This window comes from Bombus vosnesenskii, unplaced genomic scaffold (genome assembly GCF_011952255.1).
Source record: "Bombus vosnesenskii isolate JDL3184/JDL3185 unplaced genomic scaffold, Bvos_JDL3184-5_v1.1 scf7180000013288, whole genome shotgun sequence".
NCBI classification, from domain to species: domain Eukaryota; kingdom Metazoa; phylum Arthropoda; class Insecta; order Hymenoptera; family Apidae; genus Bombus; species Bombus vosnesenskii.
The window spans coordinates 575,149-593,519 of record NW_022882941.1 but is presented as its reverse complement, the minus strand read 5'-3'; the positions used below and the strand labels follow the sequence as shown (position 1 = coordinate 593,519).

General features: G+C 33.5%; 1 protein-coding gene across 1 annotated transcript in view; it reads left to right on the top strand.

Annotated features, from left to right (window-relative positions):
* Positions 1-4,315: 4,315 nt before the first annotated feature.
* Positions 4,316-18,371, top strand: part of LOC117232420 — a 139,842-nt gene continuing 125,786 nt past the window's right edge. The window contains exon 1 of the mRNA XM_033491775.1: positions 4,316-4,508. The gene's annotated coding sequence lies outside the window, so the exon portion shown is untranslated. The remainder of the gene's footprint in view (positions 4,509-18,371) is intronic.

Sequence of the window (18,371 nt, the reverse complement as noted above, 5' to 3'; positions counted from 1 at the left end):
CGAGCATAATAAACGCAATCCGCCTCTCCGCACCGACAAAGCCATCTAGCAGCAAACAAGAATATCCCCAATACATACTAAAAAAAATAGCGGAAAAACGTAGACTAAGAAGAGTATGGCAGACTCATAGATCACCGGAGGACAAACGCAAACTTAACAACGCAACTAGAAAGCTATCCAGAACCTTAAGAAACTATAAAAATGACTGTTTCCATAAATACCTCGCCAGCTTATCCCCCACAGCCGACGCCAACTACTCACTATGGAAGGCCTCCAGGAAACTCACACGCCCCCCACAAATAATCCCACCTATCCGCCGTCCGCAAGGTGGATGGGCGCGAAGCCCTATAGAAAAAGCCGACCTGTTTGCCAAACACTTGTCAAAAGTATTCAAACCCCATTCCCCCCAAGCCGCCGCGGACGTTACTAAATACCTGCACACCCCCTTCCAAATGTCCCCTCCTATCGAACCCTTCTCCTCTGCTGAGACTATAGAAACAATCAGTCGCCTAAACCCCAAGAAAGCAGCAGGACACGACCTAATAGGCAATAGAGCAATCAAGGAACTTCCCACAAAAGGGATAGCACTCATCGCATCGATTTTTAATGCTATCCTTCGCCTGGAACACTATCCCAAGGCTTGGAAAATCTCATTGATTACCCTCATCCCTAAACCCGGTAAACCGATATACGAAACCTGCTCCTATCGCCCAATCAGTCTTTTACCTACCCTGTTCAAACTATTCGAGAAGATGCTCACGAACCGACTCCTTCCAATCCTAGAGAACTTGAAAATCCACACGCAGCAGAGCAAATCCACCGCTTAACTCATACGATCAGCCAAACACTCGAAAAGAAAAAATATTGCTCAGCGGTTTTCCTAGACATCCAACAGGCATTCGATAAAGTATGGCATGAAGGGCTACTATACAAACTTAAAAAGATCCTACCCCACCCCTACTACTCCATCCTAAAATCTTACCTAACCAATAGACAATTCATGGTTAAATGCCTAGATGCCACTTCCGCAACATTCCCAATAGAAGCCGGCATACCCCAAGGTAGTGTCCTCGGACCCCTACTGTACTCCATCTACACTGCCGACCTACCTATATCAAACGATATAACAACAGCGACATTTGCAGACGACACAGCGCTATTAGCTTCCCACGCAGACCCGGTAATAGCCTCATCCACTCTCCAGCGAAGTCTCGACTCCATGGAAAAGTGGTTTCACAAATGGGGCTTCAAAGTCAACGAAAAGAAATCCTCACATGTAACCTTCACGCTCCGAAAACAAACCTGCCCCCAGGTCACCATCAACAATGCAACAGTTCCTAGCAGGGACACAGTCCGATACCTGGGCATGACCCTGGGCAGGAGACTAACGTGGAAGACACACATCTCAGATAAAAGGAAGCAACTAAAGGACAAACTAAAAAAACTCTATTGGCTCACGGGCCGACGCTCCAAACTAAATATACAGAATAAAATTACCCTCTACAAGACCGTAATAAAACCTGTCTGGACCTACGGAATCCAACTATGGGGAACAGCAAGTAACTCCAACATTGAAATACTCCAACGCTTTCAATCGAAAACGCTAAGATCCCTAATTGACGCACCTTGGTATGTAACCAATGAAACAATACACCGCGACCTCAAGATACCCACCGTCAAAGAGGAAATAGCAAAATACAGCGACAGATACAGCAAAAGAATCAACAAACACCGAAACCCCCTAATCACTGGACTACTCGATACGACGGACCAGATTCGCAGGCTGAAGAGGCACTACCCGCTAGACCTAAACGTTAGATTCATTTAATTATCCAAATTAAGCATATGCACTTACTTATAATACTTATAAATTATACCTATCTATAATAAGTATTAACTTATTGTAAATAAACAGCCATGTCACTGCGCCACGCCAGAAAAATTACTGAAAATTCTCAACGCGAGAATTGATCGTAATTTCAACAAATAAATAAAAAAAAAAAAAGCCACAGCTTTTTGCTTTTTGTTCGATTTGTTCCGATCGGTTCGGAATAGCGAAGAGAAAAGCAAAGGTCATGTTTTACAATTTTTTTATCTACGCTGGTAGTGGAAATTTAAACAACATATTTAAAGATTTATGCCAGTTATGTAAACGCTGAAGATTTCATCAAAATCTTTTAACGCCGTTATAAACTACAAACGGATACAAATGCCAAAAATGCAGTCTTGCACGACTTTCAGTATATATATGTCGGGTTAGCGTTAGATTTAGGGGCGTGTAACAAATCTTCATTCGGACTAGCCATCGTTGTTGTACTATAGAGATTATATTTACTGGTATAAATATTGATTTTTACAATGTTTGTCAAATAACCGTGGTGATTAGGCACTCGAGATGTTAAAGACAATGTTCTTAGGTTCAATAACGAATCTACGGTCAACGGAGTAACTCTTTGTTAAACGTAGAATATATTCTGAAGCACAAAGTAACGTTTGCTGCGACGCTCGGTATCATACTGCACGTAAAGACGATGTGAAAACTTTCCAAGGTGATCGCAAGAGTAAAAGACTGATGGAAATTTTCCTCTCCTTACGATCGCGTTTGTTCGTTGCATATTGGCCGGGGATACCAACAAAATTCCAGCCGCCGTTACTAGGCAGATCCGCGTAGAACTGCCATTGCTCCTGACCGGGGTTTGATTGTTACCACAACGTGTGTCCCACAATATTGGCACTTCTCTGTTAGGTAAAAACGTTCATCTCGTGACCGTGGCTATGTTCGGCGATCAGTTATGTCACCTCGAACTCAAGTCCACTGTCACAAATCTCGGGCAAACATAATCGGATTGAATCATAACAACTACCTCTAAGTTTTATTATTTAAGTACAGCTATACTAAATAGTCTAGACTAAAGTATTGGGGATCTTCCCAAAAATTCCAAAAGAAAGGCCCTGATGTCCTTTCATCTCCGACATATATTTTATGTATACATATTTCCAGCATGCACAGGGCGTGACTGATAAAATATTACAAGCTGTCTCCTGCAAAGCCACTGCTGATATCAACACTGAAATTTTCAGCTGTAAAATGGTGTGTTAAATGGTAAATAATGATAAATATAATGGGCAAAATGGTAAAGAGGGGCTAACATTTTAGGGTGTAAGATATTGTGTGCGCGAGTTTCTTAGGGGCGGAAACGGTGACACCCCTATTTTTTCAGAATGATATTAATATTAATATATATTAGTTTACTGGTAGCAGGCGTATCATTTATGCGATATTTGGACAGTTGTTCGCCCTTAATTGTCTTCATATCTGTAGTAGCAATGGAGATACGTTAATTTGAGTATTTAAATCATTTTTTACAAAATTGCGCATTGTAACACACGAGATCCAGTGTAGTTCTGAGAGGAGATGACCTATATACGCTGCATTTGTCACTAGAAGCGGAGCTTAACGCGCTTTTAATTATCCATACAGAATAGTTGGTAACTGGTGATACAAGAGGAAAGGGGGTGATTCTACGCGAAAAAAGAAGTCGAAAATATAGAATAACAAATTTTTTTTTAATGTTTTTAAAAATCTACAGTGAGATCCGTTATAACGAGACGTGATAAAGTGCACGCGTACCGAGCGAAAATTCAAAGTCGATTTTCTCGAAAACAAAGCCTCAAACGAAAAATTTTTATTCTATATTTTCGATTTCTTTTTTCGCGTAGAATCACTCCCTTTCCGCTTGTACCGCCAGTTTTATTATTAATATTGACTTGCGCAAATCAATTTAATCGGGTTATAACATATTATTATACGTAGCTATGGTGATTATGGCGAAGAAAATCATTGCAGGTTAATTTAATTTTAGTTTCGCACCTGAAATGTCTTGTCAAAAATAAGCAAACGACCGAATACCTTTGAATGGTATTTCTCTTAAGCGTTAAAGATAATTATTTGTTGCGCTTTACCCTCTGATATTATCTGAGAGAATCGATTTTAGAAATAATTTATTTCTCACGTAGGAGTTTGTTTATTTGCAAGAACTTTACTCTCTAATAAACTCGTTTGCTATTTTATTTTAAATAAATATTAACTATTTGACTTCTTTATTCGTTATTTTCGTTCCAAATAGAAAATGTCCAACCGTATTGTGGGTGCACTTATCCTCTTGTATTTTTGTAACGCAGTTTCAAAGTTCAAACCGAATGAAAGAAGCAAACACAGAACGAAGGTGTTTGGCGAGTGTAAGGTAGCGTAGATATCTATATCATTGGAGAGGATAGGACTTGCGCATTGGTTGGTATTCTGTTTAGCTTCCTCGTCGGCGGCGTACACCTAGTTCCATCAGTCACGTGGAAAACTTCCGCGGCTTCGCTTCGTTTTCCTGGTTCCTCCTTTTCTTCTGACTCGGTCGTTTTGCGTTCTTTCGTGTTATGTTTGGCAGCAAGTAACATCGATTGATTCAAGAAAAGAAGAAGTTGCGGTATCTAACAACTGGCAGAATCTGACAAAGGTAAGGGACGATTCAAACTTCACGTCTCGTAACACGTCCACCTTTTTGCCTTTTTCCAGGAAAACAAGAGAATACTCCAATATCTTGAATTTCTTCGTTTGATATACGTACTTTGATATTTTTAAATCAAATATTCGCCATACATATTACGCTATCGTTGCAAGTGTAATTATTTTTATTGCAGAGAAACAATGTTCAATTAAATCACAGAGTTGTGGATTTTGTGACAATGGTTGTTTTTATATACAGAACAAATTAATTTACATTCGATAATAAATCGATGGATTTCATCATATTGTGAGCTTCTCTCCTGACAACTAGAATCTCATCTTATTATTTAAAAAATCGAAAAGTTTTTACAAAAGTTGCATCTCATCATCAATATGGCGCATTTTTAATGTCATTTGTCGCGTAGTTTAAAGAAGTATTTGCTTCATTTCTGCAATTTTAAAATGCAGTGGCGTAAAGCCTCACACGATAAGAGTACTTTGCCATACTAATAAACTATCTGAAGAACTATCGCATCTGAAATGTAACTTTATTTCCAAATTTGATGTAACTTTGAGCTAATAATAAGAGTAACACAAAGCTAAACAAAATATTTTTATATGTCATTTTATATGTCTTCGTTTGCATGCAAACGTACAATTTATATCTTGATACACGTCTGCATGATTACCTATGCGATCGACGAAAGTGAAAGAAGCCTTTGAAAGAAGAGGGAAAGGAAAGCTTAATAGGGAAGGAATACAACTTGCAAGAAACGCATTCGTCTGTTGATATCCATCTATAGTTGGATACTTTTATGTTCTTTAAATATCGTTGTAAGAGTTGCGCACTGAATTTGTACGTTTTCATCGAAGTATTATAGAATAAATTGAATCGAGTGACTGTTTCGATACATAAATTCAAATCTAAATACTAGACATGAAGTATTTTTTAAAGATTCGTAGTAGCGAACGTTTTATTTTATTAGTATTACTAATCTAATTCCTATTATAGAAATTGTAATGAAAAGGACATCTTGGGTAGACAGACGGAAACGTTGGAAAATATTTATTCGTATTAACGGGTTAAAACATTTGTTACAGGGTTTGCGTAAAATGCTGTTATTTCTTTACTTATGAGATGTAGGCTTAGGGATTCTTCTGAAAACGCTTTTTTTTAATTGAGCTTTTTATCAATCTTGCAAGCAAACACCTGTTTTAAAGGATAGAAATAATACAAAAAATTAGACAATGAAATTACAATGGCTCACGTGTGTCTATAAATATTTGAAATTACTCATTTAAAATTATTATAAAATTGAAATAATGAAATTGTTGAAAAATTGTTTAATTACCAAGCTTCGATGTATCATTCTCTTTTTCTTTTCATCATAGGTATTATTATAAACATTTTATGTAAAATTAGTGTTGTATGCACCATAGATATTGTAAATTCCTATATTTAGTTTTCTCGTTGAACATAATAAAAAGCACATTTTCGTTTTAAATCTATTGCTTGCAATCGCGTATTATAATAAATTATAGCTCAACTGACATCATAGGTTGATCTGTATAGCTTATGAAAAAGATTGGTTCGCCTTAAAAATTCTAGCCGTCGCATTATTTATCTTTCATAGAAGAAGAATACCACTAAATTATTAATAAATATTACAAGACATCAATTTGAAACTAGTTTATTCAACGCGAAGAACATTTAGTTTCGCAGCTTTTATCAGCGATTCGGGGTTTGAGCTTCAGGGTACAAAGTCGCATTAGGGAAAAGAACGTGTAAGGACGGTTTTGTATTTCACTGATGCTGAAAAAGTTTTTATTTCCTTAGGGAATGAGCTTTATATTCGCGATACCTCTATATTCGAATATTCTAATCTTCGAGTTTCGAGGATGTTTTGTTATATTTGCATATGAATCATGCTGTTACACATCTGTTGTAACGAAAGAAACATTGTCATGAAATTTTTCGTAAGTGCGTCTATCGGTGAAGATATGATAATGGAAAGGTTCCATACAAGAGATCATGTTTGTTGAGGGGGAAGTGGGAATAATTTTACACCAAGAAGAGTTTGTAACTTAAAATCACATCTATCTTAACTATCCTGTTTTATGTTTTTTACTTATTTGTGAACAAGCAAGAAAATTTTGCAACGGTTTAAGTAAGATTCAAAAAATAGATTCTCGAGATTTACTTTAACAGAATTTTGTCATTTTAATGGAAGGAATACAGTAGTTTTTGTACATTTATATTACATTTTGCACGGTCATTGTGCATTTTTAATTACATTTACATTTATAATTACATTTTATCGCAATATCACCTTAGAAAGTAATAATTTTTTAGATTAAATTTCGAGATAATCATTTTGAATCTCGTTTAAAATTTTTTTATTTTTGCGTCTTTATGGGTTTTCGTTTGATTAAGTGTTCCATGGTCGGCGAGTTCTGCGTAAATTCACTATTACTGCTTATCATAAACCAAAATCCAATAGCTTCGTTGAGATGCGTTGCAAGCCGCTTGAATAAAAGTCAGATTATTTGGTTTCATTATATTACATGCAATTTATCCTATGTACGTACAATATTAGATGCCCTATAACGCGGGAAATACGTTCCGCGTTATACGAGTTCCGTATCGTAATGCGATATTCTTATAATACGATTATAAAATTACTTAAAGAGACTCTATCATACACATGTACAGTGCTACGAATAATTAGAAGCTCATAGACATTTCCTGCATTATTCGTTCAATATTTGCCAGAAACCGCTGATCGTATGTGGATATGTTAAGTGATATCTCCTAAATTATCTCCTAATAATAATAATTAGTATCTCCTAAAGGATACATTGAACGCTATAGGATACCAAGAGATGTGAGACGGCGAATTATTGCCTATCATAACGTGAAATAGAAGACAAAAGAACAATTTTTCAACAAAACAATGCTGCTATTCATGCAGTCCTCACTAGGAAAAAGTAGTTTCAGCATTTTCGAATAGAATTATTTTACTATGGTCAGCAATACGTTCTGATCTGAATCCGATCGAGAATCGAGAAAAGTTTACGATCACTAGAAGGCCACCAGCAGAAAATGTCGCTGAACTTGAAGAAGGAACAAAATCCGCATGGTTGAATATTCAAAATAAAACTTTTATACGTTAGCGAATAGTGCAGATTAATAAAAAAGGTTAATAAAAGTAATGAAATATAATGAAAAATTCAGTAAATGTTGAATGAAAAAGTAACAAAATTCCCATTGAATTTATTTTTTCACAGCTAGAAACACAATTTTAAAGGAAATTTTTATTTTCTCCAGACTTTAAAAGAAGACAATTTTTGTTTGTCGTATCCTCCTTTTTTTATATTATCATGTTATTTGATTTTTTATATTATTGTATTACATGAATTATATAAACGATTTTGTCAATTTTTGTTTTAATATTATGAAGAAATCAAAAAATATGATTCAATTTCTAATTATTCACGCCACTGTACGAATATGTATGTGAGTAAATTTTAGAGATGCAAAAGCGTATCACTGTCCAAAATATACAAGGCAAACAAACACGATCAGTACATGTTTGCATGTAACTGATTTGCTTCCTGTTCACTAATTGTCTTATTCATGACATATCAACAAATGTTTAAGTTTTTGAATTCACTCGAAAATCATAGCATCGCATTATCTTTGGTATGATAAGGAGAATTTTACGTATTGTGTGACAGTTATTTCTATGTAGACTTAGTATAGAAAAAATGTGTTTTAGTTCCTGCGCTATGGATCCTTTCTAACGCAGAACGTGTAGTGAGAGTCAACTGAGCATGCATTTTGCAAACAAAGGGATCGTATACTATTGACTTACATACAGATTTACTAACGTCTTTTTATTATCAATTTGTTTTCCTACATACTTTATATCTTTTCCATCAATTTTCAATTTATGCAACATGTGTGTAAGAGTTCTCTAATACCGATAGCTTTCAAGTGTACTCATTTTCCACTATTACTGTATCTTGTGTGTTATTGAGAATTTCACACAATACATTGTACGTCAAGAACAGTGTTTATTGTTGAAAAATAGAAGAATACCATTCGCTGTAGAAATTTGACCTTTTTTTTCTTTTCTTTCACTTATTATTAATATCTTTTTGTTTGTAGGAACTATAAGGAATATACTATGTAACTTTCAGGAAGGTAAAGGTGTACGATTGTAATAACATTGTTTAAAACAAAATAAAATTGAATGGCATTCATTTCCCCCGAGATATGTACGTGTATTGCTATTTTATTCTTTTGAATTTTCAATACCATTAAACAATAGTCTCTCTAGCATTCTAACGTAAATCAGTATTGGATATCGGGCTAACGCACATGACAGGCACAAAGGTGCAGTTATGATCTATAGTATATATTCTACTGTGTAAAGTGTAAACTAGAAAGAATAAATTGGACAAGTTGGTCGCAATTGTGTTAGTCTTTTGTGAATGCTTCATAATGTAACAGTAATGTAAATTAGATTTCAAAAACATTTTTACGATAAACAACTTCCTTTAGCTCGAATATACGTACTATTATTCAAAATGTAACTTTACACTAACAATAAATTATCTTTATTGCAAAATTTAACTTCGATATTCTCGTTTTACATACATTATTTGTAAATATTTGTATCCATTTCAAATTTAGGATTATTTTTTTTAGTTTCTAATATCGAATATTCTTTACGTTTTACACTTTTGAATATAAAACAATGATGTAATAATTACAAATTATCACCAGTATATAAATAATTGTGTAGATACACCAGGCACTAACGTATACTAATATATAATATACGATACATACTTTGGTAATTATACAATAATATTTATATATAAATATGTTGTATATCGATAAAATGTATATCAATAATATTTATAAATCTATTTTGATCCTACACGTATTGTTTATTTGTATAATTATGAGCCGTATTGTAAGAAAGCAGCTAGTAAAAAAGTAAGGTAAACGAAAATTAATAATTAACAATCAGTTTTACACTTTAAAGTTTAAAGAACCATCAAAGTAAGATCAATATTTTAAAGAAGGTGACTAATTAATTATTACATGCATTTCTGTAACACGATTTATTTGAACTATATTATTCTTATTTCAACGCACTTTTACTGGTTCGGATTTCATCTACAAATGTAAGTCCCATTTGGGTAATCTAATAGAATATATTTAAAGAAGAAACTGGAGATGTAATAGAGTATATCAAATTTAATCGAATATATACAGTGTCTCGCGAAAGTATTTATACTCTTTTTACGAACATATTACGTGTAGTATACGAAACATTTTAAAATTTCATTAGCGCTACTGACACGCAACTACCACGATTACAGTAATAAAATTTTTAACGATTCTGAAGATGTGTACACAAACTACAAGATATTTAGTGCAAGTATACAGAGTGGTTGGTAACTAGTGGTACAAGCGGAAAGGGGGTGATTCTACACGAATAAAAAAGTCGAAAATATAGAATAAAAATTTTTGTTTTAATTTTTTTTTTTTTAATTTTTCCATCGAGACAACGATCTACAGTGAGATCCGTTATAACGAGACGTGATAAGCGCACGCGTACCGAGCGAAAATTCAAAGTCGATTTTCTCGAAAACAAAGCCTCAAACCAAAAATTTTTATCCTATATTTTCGACTTCTTTTTTCGCGTAGAATCACCTCCTTTCCGCTTGTACCGCCAGTTACCTGTATATTTTACAGAGATTACAAAAATATTTAAACATGCAATTGTTTATAATATTAATAGATCTTACAAGAGATGACAATGACTGCGCAATCTCGAATGAGTTTATTGTATGTGTATTTGACATTTTAGGTTGATCTAGATTTAGGTAAAACAGCCCCGTAAGTATTTGAGTGTATAGTGATTTGTTCTGGAGAACTTGATGAGTTTGTCTATATCCTACTTTATAAATTCTCGTAATATTACGTTTTTTTTTATTTTTACGATTTATTTTGATAAGTTTTCGATTATTTTTATTTGTTATAGTGCTCCGGCATATTTTTACAATTTTGCAGACGGAAATTGTAATACAGGCGTGTAAAACCAATGAAATTGCTGCATCAGGAACAAAATTTCTCGATTAATTTTTCAAAAACAAAGGGCCACGTACTCAAATCCTTTGAAACTGTTTTATCATCAACTTAAAGCGTCAAATGCACATACAGCCAACTTATTCAAGATCTCGCAATTCTCGTCATTTTCTTGTTAGTATCCAGTGACACCATTATTATTATACGCTGGACTGTATATCTTTTTAAATTGGATCCAAATTTTGCCAATGTAATCATGGTAATCGCGTCTTATTACAGTGTTACCAAAATTTCAAAATGTTTCATGTAACGCGCATGATAAACAAATAAAAGCTTTCGATGTGTAGCCAAAAAATTCAATGAGATACAATCTCCACACTAGGACATTATAGCGCTTCCCTTGAGATTGGAGTTTCCAAGGTTCGACTGTGTTATCATCATCATCATCATCATCATCATCACTGGAAAGGGGAAAGGATATGAAATTGATTAAAAAACAACGAAAGATGGTAGAAAACGGAAGAAATTGGGCTCATCTAATCGATACTAATTACAGAAAGATGAACTAAATGCCAGTACTTCAGCGATAATAGCTGAGCTGCCACGGCGAAAGTATATGTATAGATAAGAATGAATTTGAGTGCCAACGACAGACTGGCAAATTTTCATTACCGTTTTCACGGCAATAAGCCAACAAGTAAGATTCAAACAGTGTGAAAGCGACCTAGTATTTTGTGAGAATAATCCTTGAGGATCTGAATTTACGATTGTTAGAAGCTGTAAATCGTACGTGCCAAATGTTTGGAAAAAAGTTTGTGAAATTATTCAAAATTTATAGGAAAAATTAAAGAATATTCTATAGAAAAATTATAATGCAACAATATTGATTATTTGAAAATAATTATTTTTAATATACCACAACATTTATTAGAGAGATTAAAAAATATTACTTTAGTTTTATGCGTTTAATTTTATATCGTGTTCGTTCATGTTTCACCACAAGAATTCGCTATTCTTTCGTTTCTCTTTTATTATCTACACAAACAAAAAATATAAAATCTTTTTGTATTTTAGTCACTTAGAAACTATGTTGTAGCACAGCATAACAGACCTTTGTATCCTTTGTATCTTTTGTATTCTTTGTATATTTATTTGAAATACAGAATGCTATAGTCAAATTTATTTATTGCGTTGATCGAATATTTTTGCGAGAGGCTGTGTGTAATAAACGGTTTGTGTGAAAACCATTGTTGCTTGATTCTGCACTGCTGGATTGGTGGAAATTTGTAAAAAAGAATTCGTGCAAAATTAACCTTGAGCATGATTTTTAAGATTAAACTTTCTTTTATTGCACCGTATTCTATTCATTGCGAGAATAACAAGTCTCTGAGGAATCATCTAAGAATAGCAACTTAACCGTTAAAATTTTAATTATTCTTAAGTATAATTTACTCATCGTGTGTTTACATATACATATATTCACGTTTAATGAGAGAGTAGTGCGCTATTTGCGAAACAGCAGGAAATTACAGATTAGCTCGTGAAATATGTCAGAATATAGGAATAATGGAAGATTTCTACGTGCAAAAGACACTCCGTAACAATGCGATTTTCAGCGACTATGTTAATAATTCGGTGATCAAGAATTAATATTGCGTTATCCGAAAACAGGTCAACCCCGCATGAATTGGCGCGAAGAAGAGCCGATTAATTATCGCTTTGGTCCTGTTTATTCACTGTTGGGCTTAAAATAATTCTTTAAATAAAAGAAAATAAAACTAAAATAATTCGTCAAGCGGGAATCAGTCGTATAACAATCCGACGAATACGATGAGTGTATATGGAATTTCATAAAATTTACCGCGGCCAAACACTCTAGTCGCATGACTATTCCATTCGAGGAAGCTTTTCCGTTGGATGCTGCACAAGCTGCATCATGTACCGCGCTTTTCGAAACGCGTGTTATTTAGAAACGAGAACAGTTTCTTAAGTAGTATCGTCCTTAATGAACAAAATGCCAAGATGGGCTCAGAAAAATCCATATAAAATGGTTGAAAGATTTAATGAATAATTATTGGGAACTACATTACTAATCTCATCTATTTGTCTTCACCGATGACATGTAATACTACCTATTTCATACATGATGGTACTCCATCTCACCGTAGTCTGCCGCCAACTCGGTTCGCCAACTTGCAGTGCATTTTTCTTTAGGAGAAGAAATTGTTTATAGTTCAAGTAAACAGTTTATGTCCGTTGAACAATTACCACATCCGATTTAATGTGGCTTTTATCATACAAAGCCAATATACAGAGTGGTTGGTAACTGGTGGTACAAGCGGAAAGGGGGTGATTCTACGCGAAAAAGGAAGTCGAAAATATAGAATAAAAATTTTCGTTTGAGGCTTTGTTTTCGAGAAAATCGACTTTGAATTTTCGCTCGGTACGCGTGCGCTTATCACGTCTCGTTATAACGGATCTCACTGTAGATCTTTAAAAAAATTTAAAAAAAATTTTTATTCTATATTTTCAACTTCTTTTTTCGCGTAGAATCACCTCCTTTCCGCTTGTACCAGCAGTTACCAACCACCCTGTATAATCTTGGAGAAAAACTTGATGAAAATGTAGAAATGCGAGTTCGAGGTTGTTTAAATAGACAGAAAGAGAAAAAGAAAAAAAGGAAGATAAAGGGTATATAATGCTAGATCTGGGATGTGTACGTGCAACATCAAATGCTATTTTCCCTGCATCTAACCGCAGAATGTAAGCACATTACAAACGAAGTAAGTTCGAAAACTAGTGGAACTTTAACCAACTTTAATATTTTGTTCGAAGAGAACGGTTTAGTTATCCATGGTTCCTTAGAGATTTTTTTATCCACATTATGAGTAGAATAGACAAGGATAAGAAAATTTTTGCCTCTTCAAAGTTAATTTTATATGAACTTTTTGAAAATTTCCACCGATCCAGAGGTGTAGAATCACGTGATGATGGTTTTTACATTTACTTTTCATATGCTCTGTACAATCGTAATATACGCTGTTGTGTGAAATTTTTGTGCCTATTCTATACTGTAAGAGAATAGGACTGCGACATTTGAAACATAACAATCTGGAAAATTGCGGACGACGTTATTGTGTGCCTTACGAACACGCATATAGGAACAGATGCCGTAAATTTTGAAAAATAGAGCGAAGGACGTTAGTATCTCAATAGTGTTTTGGTTAAACAAATAAGCACAACTTTTTGTTTCTTATGTCGAAAGATACTCAAAGTTTGAAAATAATAGGCGAAAAAATAAAAAGTTCTATCAGTTTTACGTAATAGAACGAAACAAGTTTTTAAAATATTTTCATTTAATCTCCATGACTATATATGACCCATTTAAATAATTGTACGAGTCTTTCATATTGATAGTTTACACCTTCCGGTGGAGAATCCAACGCGAACGAAATTACGATAGCCAGGGATCTAACCGCTTGCCGGATTCTGGATGATCTAGAGTTAGGAAAAAGACGACGACGATTTCATGCGACGGAAGGTAAAGAGACATTTTATTCAATTGTGTACGAAATAGATACCGCACAATAAATAAATAAAGAACGAACACGATTGTTTTACGATACAACGAACGATACAAGTGCAATTACTTTTACGGATAACGCTTCAAACTTATCCCAGCGGAAATTGGTAACTCGGAAATAGCTTATTTTCGTACGAGAGATTTACAGGATTATTTGCGATCGAATCAATTGCTATTCGCTCAATAGTAATCACACGGAGCCATGATACAAAGATTTCAAACGCCGTTGATGACAAACCGTAATTTTTGTCTTCTTCGTAGCAGGTTCTTCTATCCGCACATCATAGTAATGTATACGTCAGACGATATTCTTCCTTCAAATCACACCATATGGACAAGAATCGAGGATTAGTCTTAAATTTCGATAACTTTTAATTTTGAACGGAATATACCGGGCGTACTGCGGAAATCGGTAAGAATCTAATCTAAGCTACAACACATATCTATATCTCAGTACCAATAAAGAATTATACTTGCAAAGAATTATTAATTTCAAAAGTCTATGAAGTTATCAACGGTTCATTCGTCTAGCTTCTCATTTAAAGTAATTGATACTATGTCTAATCTTTCCAATGGTAAAAGTTTTTAATAGATATTATTAATAAAACATCTTATACTACTGCTTTCAATGAAATAAATTAAAATTCCAGTATACAGGATGGTTGGTAACTGGTGGTACAAGCGGAAAGGAGGTGATTCTACGCGAAAAAAGAAGTTGAAAATATAGAATAAAAATTTTTCGTTTAAGGCTTTGTTTTCGAGAAAATCGACTTTGAATTTTCGCTCGGTACGCGTACACTTTATTACGTCTCGTTATAACCGATCTCACTGTAGTTCGTTGTCTCGATGGAAAAATTAAAAAAGAAAAAAAAATTTTTTTTAATTTTTATTCTATATTTTCGACTTCTTTTTTCGCGTAGAATTATCCCCTTTCCGCTTGTACCACCAGTTACCAACCACCCTGTATATTACCCTTAAAAGACTGAAAGTAAAAACGTAAAAGTCTTTTTTTCATGAAGAGCCGCCTAGACCTATTAAACTTGTTTATTGAAGCTTTTTACTCAATAAATTTGGTGACAAAGGTGAAATAAAATAACGAATTTTTATATTCCTATGTTATAAGATGCGATAAAATATTAACGAAATATGTAATTATTTTTCTTTTTCAAATGGAACGTGTTGTTTTATTCTTTCTTCTACTAAACTTCGTCTAAACTAAAATAATATCGTTTTTACTTTTTAGTATCGAGACGGCATCTTGAGAATAAAATGAAAACAAAACGTGGAAGATAGTAGAAGATACATAAACGTGTTCGAATTTTATCAAACTTTTAATTAGAACGCGAACAATTTTTCATTAACACTTAACACTCCAAGTGTGCCTCTCAAGCACCACCGATGTGCGGCGCTCTATTCCAAATGTATTTTTGGGTCGTTATCGATAATTGTTTTTAAATAAAAAATAATACTCCTCAGTCAGTTACAAGCGATCAGTAAAGACAGTCAGATCTGAACCTGTTTTATTGTAAACCCATTTATTTTAATTACGTCGAGGAGAAAAATGAATTATCTTTGTAAAGAAAATATAGATAGCGACGATGACAATTTTGATTTTCGCATCTAGAATGATGTAGCTCTTGACTTGGAAAACAGTTATAGTGACAGCAGTGATAGTGATATTCTTGTTTTTGGAAGAAGAAGATAAATAAGAAAATGTTCATCGAGTGACGAAAGTGCAGATGATGAAGAACCACAGGAAGAAAATTTAACCAAGAATGATTAACAAGAAATTTTTAACGAAGATATCATTCCACAACGATTTGAATTTTCGACTGGTACAAAAACTCCTGGTCCACAGGTACACAATTTATGTGAACCTATTCAGTACTTTCAATTATTTTTTACTAATGCGTTAATAAAAAGCATTACGAAGTATGATGAGAATAAGTTGGAGTTGCCGGTCGATATTCACAATTAAAAGTCGGAGCGTTAAGGGTTAAAAAGCAAATAATTTGCTTGAGATATCACAATTATTTTCAAATCGTTTTTTCACAAACATTGAAGATATCATTTCAGTTTGCATAAGTTGCATACATATAGAGCAGTGTCTGTCCTGGTTAAAAATGCGGCATCCAACGCAAGCATCAGAGAGAGACGCCACTCTTTCTTATTTATTTATGTATCATATACATTTTCCTTAAACAAACAATTACATCCAGTGAAGATACACAGAAGTTAAATAATGAAAAATCGTGAATATTAATAATAGTCAAAATGTATATGAAATATAATTATCAAGGCGTAATGAGATGTACTTATCTCGAAAAACAGCAAAGTCTTTGAAAATAAAAAGCGAATCACACTTTTGATTGGCTAACAATATTGCAAACAACAGCGAATAAATATGAGCAACAATGCTATGTATTATGACCATTCTAACTCTCCTACAATTTATAAATGTTCGATTAGTTGTGATGGATTGTTAAGCGATATATTTTCAGGAAGAAAACAAATAGTGCATCTGTGATGTGTTCTTTCATTTGTAGCTTCATCATATAAACATGTATTTGACAAATATCTTTGTTGATTGTTATTGCAGTACTGTTTCTCTTAAACTAGACACATAGATATACAGTGGTTTATGAAAATATTGGAACACTTACCATAGAATTTTTTTTATGGATATATTATGAGCATTATTAAAAAATCTTTTGAAATCTGTTGAACTCCTTTGAATTTCTTGAAATTTCGTTAATTGGAATAAGACACGACTGTCGTGGTTATAAAATTTGAAAGACATTCGAAAATGTATGTACAAATTACCAGGTTTATTGTAAATGTACGGTTAGTAAAAAATTAGTATATCATAAATATACGATTTATCAAAAACGAGAGACACTTCACGAAGTACTGGTTTTTTAAACATAGGACGCTAATAATTTTTCACGCAGTATGTTCCAAAGAATTGATACGAATAAAAAAATATGCGATTCCATTAAAAAAGAGTGCATCTGCATTTTTTGGATGTATCGTTGCTCTTATAAAGAAAGTGAAATTGCAAAAAAATAAACGTTGCTATATTCAACTTTTCTCTTAACAATCTTTCTCTATCTTTTACCTAATTCCACACGTAACTCGTTCCACGTACTTTTATGTAACACACCCTGTATTTGCAAACATGAAAAAGATTTAGCATGTTTCGCTTTGTACGTGCTTCCAATAAGAAGTCATAATGCAGTTTAGTCACGTACAATTTGTTTCCTGTTACGTTTGACAACATCTGATGCGTAACATTCTCTTATGAACAAGTGAAGAAAATATTAGGAATCGTGGAATTGTATATCTTATCAGGTTTTTGATGTAACATCGAAACGCAATATTCGGTTGCGCGATGAAGTGTAAGATGCGATGGATATTTAAACACATGTACAAGGTATCCTGTGTAATTCATCCTAGTTATAATTTCGGAATGGTAAAAGATGGAAAGGAATTTCATTGGAGTAAATCGAACGCTTTCGAATGCATGACCTGATCCGTTCTTTGCATCGTAATTTATCAACTAACAGTTTGTCTTTTAATAATTAATTAATTGGTAAGTTATAGGTTATACATAGACTTGCCTCTTATAATTTTAGGTGAATTTGTCGAAAAACTGCTTCATCATAAATTTGAACGAGACTTTTTTTAATTATTTTGTTGTAATTTCATTTAATTTATTACTGATTCTATTACTATTCCGCGGGAAAATTTACTACCACTGCTAATTTGTGATTCGTGACTTGTTTTGACTAATAATATTAGCTTAATTGTGCAAAAGGACTCTGACACGTATCCACTTCAAAAGCGTCTCTACTTTTTTAAGCTAAATATGTATAAAGACAAGGATACTGCGTCGAGTCTCTCTTTGCTTTCCAGGCGATAAATTTCATAAATTTGAATTCGAAATATCTTTCAAATCAATCAATTTCCTAGCTAAGTGTCGTAATGTCTTAAGATGGCGTATTTAAAAAATTATTCTACATATCTCGCTCTTCAGCTTCAGCTATTAAAATCTAATTTTAGGGATTTTCATTTCAATGTCACGTACCGTCCAAAGAGTCGTTTATACATTCGATTACATCTTCTGTATTTTCGTTCTAAAAGGTAATGTTTTTATATAGATAATTTATGGTTAAACATAATTG